General features: G+C 41.7%; 1 protein-coding gene across 1 annotated transcript in view; it reads left to right on the top strand.

The window, feature by feature from the left end:
* Nucleotides 1-5,516: 5,516 nt before the first annotated feature.
* TSPAN18 (tetraspanin 18) overlaps nucleotides 5,517-7,315 on the top strand; it is a 51,494-nt gene continuing 49,695 nt past the window's right edge. The window contains exon 1 of the mRNA XM_015426116.1: nucleotides 5,517-5,589. The gene's annotated coding sequence lies outside the window, so the exon portion shown is untranslated. The remainder of the gene's footprint in view (nucleotides 5,590-7,315) is intronic.

The following is a 7,315-nucleotide window of genomic DNA, read 5'->3' as shown; positions in this document are numbered from 1 at the left end:
ACTGAGGAATTGACAAAAATCCTTTATTTGTATATGTCTGATAATGGCACATGAGAGGCTGATGTTAATTCAGAGTAAACAACTGCTTTATTTCACTTCCATGGGGAAATGGTCAGGTAGGCATCACATTTGGAATTTGGCAGGTGAACAGGCAACAGGAATGAGGTAACTTTGTATATATATAACCAGTAGGTAGTTTGTCCCAATAATGAATTAGCTGTTTTGTTATACAGAGGGGTCTTTAAAGCTGTGGAGAGAGTTTTCTTGGCAGTCACTGCTTAAATAAACAGATGTAAACTGCTTTGCCTAAAAAGCCTTTAGTTTGTGAAGGCAGGAATATACACACAAATTCTAATTTTCCTTCTTAAACACTTGATAGGGATTTACCCCCTCCCCTTTACTAGGAGCTATTTCCTTCAGCGGAGGGCTACTCATATTGCTTTGCTAATTCAAGATCCTTCTCTGATCCTTCACTCTGCTTAACTCCACTCCAGCTGAACTGTCACACTCAACTGTAGAATTCCATTTGAACCTCCTGTCAATCGAGGTTCTCAGACTGGGTTAAAGCATTAAGCATTCACTGTCCATTACAGTAACATATAAATCTGGGCTTGCCAACTTCCAGGTGTTGGAATTCCAACAACATCCGTGACAAAAATAACGAAGAGTCAATAAAGATATGTTGCAAAATCATTTACTGTAGTAATTCTGTAGAAAATTCCCTTCTATTATCTCTCGCACACTAACGAATGCTGCGCAATGTAAACATTTCATTTCACAATATTTGCTTTATCTGAGCATCTAGCAATCACAATTCTTATCAATTACTACTTATCAACTCTTGAAGGAAACATTGCATGTTGACTCTAATAATGGATTAGAGAGTCAACAAGGACCGTTTCCTTCAAAAGTGATTGTGATTGCTACACACTCAGATAAAGCAAATATTATAAGCAATGAGGTATTTGCTTATCTACCAAAAATTAGGTTTTGATGAAAATACCACATCCTCTGTTCAAAAGAGAGAAAAATTATCTGGCACAAAACAATATGTCACCAGAAAAAAGAGAGGCAAAAAACCTAGTCACTGCACATTGATATATGTTAAATCTGCTTTCTTTATAATTGCTTTGGCCTTCTATTGAGTCTCTACATAACTTCTAAAAAATGACAAATGTCAAAAACAGATTAAAATTGGTTCCTGTCAGCTGGCTGTAATCTAAATCGGCAGAATATTGCCCAAAAAACTTTGGAAGTGCCTTTGAAAGAGAGACCAAGACTGATTAATGTCTTTAAAGTCTTTCAGAGGCTTTCAGAATAAATAGGTCTACTAAGCCCCTAAAAGTTGTTCCTTAGCATTCTAGGAGCTTGTATCATGATTGAGGCCTCATGGGACAATTTAAATCTGAACAGTCAAATGATAGTTTAAAAAGGGGAAGACGGTACTTGGGGTGTTTTGTACAGGTGATGCCTGGCTTTGGTGGCAGCTCCTGGCACATGTTATATTTCCACTTGAGGTGGTAATTATTAAGGAAAGCAACTTGAGGTAGTAATTAAGGAAAGCAACTAGATTGAGTTGCAGTTAGAAACAGTTGTGTGCTCAGTCTAATTTACCTTAATGACTGAATTGTAGTTCTTTGGGGGCTTTGGGGGATGCTAATGCATTTCTTCCTCAACTAGGCCTCAGAGGAAGAGAGATACGTTGATCTGGCTTAGCATCAACAACTAAAGTCCATCTTCTCTGCTGACACAACGCCTGCTGCTGCTTGGTGAAGCATAGAAGTTTCATCCTCTCTAAAAGTGCAGTAAATCCTTCAAAATATTTTTAGTGAAGAGAAAACAAACATTTTCCTCCCACACAAGGCTCTGAGGACTGGTAGTGATATAATTATATGCACTCTCACACACATGCACAGCAGGAGCAAGAATCCTATCAGTCTCATTATATCCCTAATGATAGGTTTATACAGCACTATTATATCTCTGAAGTAAAATTTAAATTCACTTCTATCAGCAACTGTTTCTGTGCTTGTGGCAATACATGTTGCAGTAAACGAAAGAAGATTAGGCCACTTGATCATGGTAAACATAATGGCTGGGAGATGGGAGAAGTAGGTTAGGAAGCATTGGAAAATGGAAGAACACATGGAGGAAAGGGTACGTGCATAGACAAGGGTGCATGTAACAGGAGTATCTCCTAAACAAGCCCTATTGAGATCACTGGGAGTTGAACAAGCACCAGCTTATTTTTCTGTTTTATTTATTTACTAGTAATAAGGCCCGTTGCGGAAATAAATGCAACAAACTCTGGAAAGAGGGTCTGGGCGAGTGCTCCGTCCTGCAGCAGTCACTTATATCCTTCCCCTCCCTGTCAGCTCCGGTTAAGCACTGTGCTAGACTACCGCAGGATGGGAGCATCGCTGAGGCGACTGCTGCTGTGGCTGGGAGGCCAGGGCTTGCCGTGGATGGGATGGTGGGCCTGCCACCCCTCTTCTGCTGAAAGCCGTTCGCCATGGCTTCCGGGCTGAAAGGCACCTTGTCTTGTGCTCTTTGGAGGCAAAGCTGAAGCAAAACCCACCATAGATGGGCAAAAAGGGGAAGCTTGGGGCATTGGGGAGGGGGCGGCATCCCAGACTGTGGTCTCCCATGGCCGCTCCCCGCCCTTTCCCTCACTCACTGCCTCTTTCTCAGACCAGCCAAACTTTTCTGCCGCCTCTTGGAAGGAGCACAAGGCCATGCGAAAATGTGCAAGGCCGTACAGCACCTGGTTGGGGAGCCGGCCTCGAGGGGGTGTGTTTGTTTTTGTCCCATCTTCTGCTGCCTCTGCCATGCAGGCGCAAAAAGGTGGGCGAAGCATCTCCCCACCGGCCCTGCCCTGGTGTCCCTTTTCCTGCATGCCTGAGGGGTTTTCGGGGGGGGGAGTCTGGAGATGGGCCACTTTGCAAAAGGATGAGGGTGCTGGGGAAGGAGTTGAAGGAAGGCAGCAGCTGCTGCTGCTGCTTCTCCACGGCGGGGGTGACACAGCTGTTCCTGGCCCTGGGCTGCTGCTACCTCCAGGTGGCTCAGCCCTACAACCTGGAAGTAAAGAAAGGGGAGCCATTTAAAGATGCCTCCCCAATCAGTCTTTGCTTTCCCACCTTGCTTGCCAAGGCTGGCTGGCTATGGAAGTGAAGAGAGAAGGGGTTTAAAAAGTTTAAACCCCTTCTCTCTCCATTGTACACTATGGGGCCATTGGGTACAATGGAGAGATTGTGTTGCATCTGTGGTGTGACTCCAAAGAAGGGGTTTTACACTTTTAAATCCTTCTTTCTTGAGTCACACCACAGGGGCAGCATGACCTCCATTTTATCCTATGGCCCCATGGGATACAATGGAGAGAGACCTTTTAACCCCCTTCTCTCTTCTCTTCCCCAGCTGACCCACCTTGACAGGCTGGCTGGGGAGGGGAAGTGAAGGGAGGGAATTTAAAGATGTCTCCCCAATCTGCCTTTGCTTCCCCAGTCGGCCTGCAGCACAGGGTTACCTAGGGTAACTCAGGGGAGGGAGAGCAGGTCAGCTTGGAAGTGGAGGGATAGCGAAACTGGCACTCTACTGGCAAGCCGAATATCACACTGCAGTGATAACTAGGATTTGGGAATATCAGCATTTAATGATATTTTTTCGGTTCGGTTTACCCGAACCCAAAAAATACCACTCTCCCCCCCCCTTGCACACCCCTACCCTCTATGTTCCACCACAACTGCTTAGCTCCTTAGAGCAGGGCTTTCTGCAAGTGCCAGCCTGCAAATGGACTAAAATCAACTACTCCCCATACATGTTGCATTCTCCGTTGTGGCATTCACCTTATGAAATGGCTTGCCTGATGAGGTCAGGAGGAAGACTCCTAGTCTCCTGGGTTTCTACATGCTATGCATATTCAAAAGGGCTTTCCTACGCTGATGATAAGGCTGTGTCGTAAGAAACTCATTCAGAAAGCTACTTGAGTAAAGAGTTAGGCAATGTGGTCTATACTATGCTTTATAGTTCATACTGTCTATTGTTGTAAGTAGGATCCTGTCATGTATTTATATTTATTTATTTATTTTTCATATTTATACCCCGCCCTCCCCAGTGGGCTCAGGGCGACTTACAGGGGCAAGGAGACCTTGCCATAATAAAAACATAGTATACATAATAGCTTAAAAACAATACAATACAGCTTAAAACATCCTAAAATTAGAACAGTGGTGCTCAATGGCTCCCCGATAGATGGCAAATCAGAAATGGCAAATCAAAGATGGCAAAGATGGTAAAGATGACAGATCAAAGGTCCAGAGTTCCCGGTGATTATTTCCCACGGCTTAGGGCTTCTTTGCATTATTCAAAAGTTATAGATGTTTCGTCAGGGCCTCGTCAATCATGGCGGTGGTGGTATAGTAGGGCGGCGGCTCCTACTCAAAGACCTGGCAGAAGAGCTCCGTCTTGCAGGCCCTGCAGAACTGCATAAGGTCCCGCAGGGCCCGGATCTCCCCTTGGAGCTCATTCCACCAGGTAGGAGCTGCCACCGAAAAAGCCCTGGCCCTAGTTGCAGCTAGTTTGATGTCCTTGGGGCCTGGGATTGCTGGTAAATTTTGGGCCCCCGACCTTGGTGCTCTTGGGGGAACATATGGGGAAATGTATGTAACAATGGGGAAACAATGTAAACTTTGCATTGTTTATCATGTCATATTAATACTTCTGTTTTGCTTCAGTTCTGTTTGTTTCTGGTTGGTTCCAGATTCCTACAATCCAAATCTATGCTTGTCTATTGGATGTCCCATCCTGTTGATTGTACTGACTTCTTCTGTGTAATCCTCCTTGAGTCCCAGTGAGACAAACTATAAATAACAGATATAAATTTTAAAAATTAATTCCTTCTGACAATGTTACAGTGCACTCAGTTTTTGTGGTTGCCATCTTAAACCATCTTTTGGTGTATTATTCCATCTTCTTTAGAACTTGTTAGCCACTGCACCAGTTCTACTGTTCTCTTCCCTGTTTTAGCCTCTGGCACCTGGCCTATATTCCTGCCATACTTAATACCCACTATATGTAATCTGTCAGTAACTTCCCCAAGTTAATCATGGTAAGTCAGCTATGGTTACATTCATTTCCCCAGTAAACTGATGGTAAATTTAAAGCAGGAAATTTGCCCCAGTCCCTTGCAAAATATCTAACAGTACAACCTTATGCAGAGTTACTTCAGTTTGAGCTCACGGATTTCAATGGGCTGACTGTGTTTAGGATTTCATTGTAAATGTGGCTTGGTTTATATGGTCTGAGGACAACCAAAAGGTTGATGAGCTGGATTATGAGGAGCTGGATGCTTCATTGGGTGCAAAAAGCTTTTCATTAGGGCTAATGTATATTGAATTAAGTATGCAATTAGATTAAGTGTATTCATCAGGGTGGTGTTTTTTTAATAAATGGTTTATTTAATGTGATTGTGCTTTGTTGAGTAGCACAGTAATTGGATATCTCTTTTCTTATAGGACAAGCTTGGCTGATAAAAGATACATGGGACATATAAACCATTAGAGATCAAAAAGAAACATTGCAAGAACTGTACAGGTGAGATGTTTGAATTACTCCTTCTTTGTATAATGCATTATTCCTTTTCAGTAGTTGTATTGTTTCTACTTAAGAAAGTATAGAAGCTTCATTCTTACTTTCCAAGAGATTCAGAAATCACTGAAGTATTGCCATCTAATAAGTTAGATTTTTCCCCATTAAAGGCTAACGTAATCAGTGCCAGACTGAATAAATGTATAGCACACATTGGCATGCACATGGTGGATTTTCTGTCGTAGAAAGTGAAAACTGTTGTTCTGATTTGGTGTTGTTTTTCATTACAGCTTCGGTCTCCCCCATCATTAAAATTGTGGTGGTGCCTCCCCTGAATCTTATCTGTCATCATTTATTTGATTGCCTATACATAGATGTTCTGTTCCAATAGCCTTCCAGTTTTCTTCTTAGAATTTCTGTGATCCCACCAGTAAGCCTAGACTAGCCTGAGAGCGTAGAGCCCCAGCCTTTGGCATGGACTACAGAACACTGTTACCCTACCCAGTTTGTCTAGTTCAGGTCACTGGGCAGTTTACCTCATCAGTGGCTTAACCCAGAGGTACATACATGAGCCTTCAGAAGTCTTTACTATAAACTTTACTATAAACTATTGGGTGTCTTTACTATAAACTTTAATTGTAGAAGATATTGTGCTATTTTGTATTGCTTTCTTTAATTGCCATTCTAAGCTTGGTTCCAAAATTTCAGAACCCCATTTTGAGGCCAAGATTTAAAAAGTCTGTTCTCCCGGTGTGTCCACCCTCTGTTTAATGGTATGGGAAATCTGAATTTCCTGTCTATGTTTGACACTCTCAGTGGCAACCCAGGAGCCCTTCTTAGTTCAATTAATAAAATTAGTTTCACATGCATTGAGGTTTGCTGGAAGGATCTTCCTTTCCTCCTGGACAGTCCCTAGGTGTGAAAATGAAGTTACCTGTTTATCTAGTTGAGGCTCTGTCATTCAGAGATGATTGTTCAAAGTAACTTTATTGTAACTTACTTCTGTGATTGGCTAGCTCACTTTTTTCTATTGATTAAAACAATGGTGGTGGAGAACTTGTACATAGTATAAGATTTCAGTCCACCTGAAATGTACGTTGCTTGTCTTGTTAACTAAAGAGGAAGTTGGATAGAAGAAAGTTGGAAGTGTTTAGTTGCAATGAATATACTTCACTAACTTCCTGTTTGTTCTCTTAAGCTGAGAAGCCACCTGGTTGAGGCGCTATTAGTTTCAGAGGCCATATTAGAAACTGATTGAGAATAAAAGTCAGTAAGCACTGACTCTGCCTACAAATATACCTGGTATTAAACAGGGAAAAAAATGCTTATAGTTTTCTGCTTTCAACCTTTACGTATATATCTGATTTGCCTTTTATAACATCTTTTACTTTTTAAAATATAAACTGTGCCTTCACCCTCTGTGTACTTATGATCATGCTTTGGTTACAACCAACTGGTTGTTTCCTGTGATTTCTTTTGGTTCCTTATAGAAAAATTATAAAAAGTATTCTTTTTTTTAAGAAAAATATTTATTTCCTTAAATTGATACAACTAATTCAATCAAATAGCACATATCTCCAATTTTAAAAAATGGAACAGAGGTAGGGTTAAAAATGAGAAAGCCTTACAGTTATAGAAAGTATTCTGGTGGCTATTATAAGAGCCAGATAAACATATTCAAGTTATTTCCTAAAGTTCCACATGGCACCAGACTATTTTTTTTTTTGTTAAG

Source organism: Gekko japonicus, unplaced genomic scaffold (genome assembly GCF_001447785.1).
Source record: "Gekko japonicus isolate JY-2015 unplaced genomic scaffold, Gekko_japonicus_V1.1 scaffold171, whole genome shotgun sequence".
Taxonomy (NCBI): Eukaryota; Metazoa; Chordata; class Lepidosauria; order Squamata; family Gekkonidae; genus Gekko; species Gekko japonicus.
The sequence above is the reverse complement of the archived record's forward strand: the minus strand, read 5'-3'. Positions and strand labels throughout refer to the sequence as shown.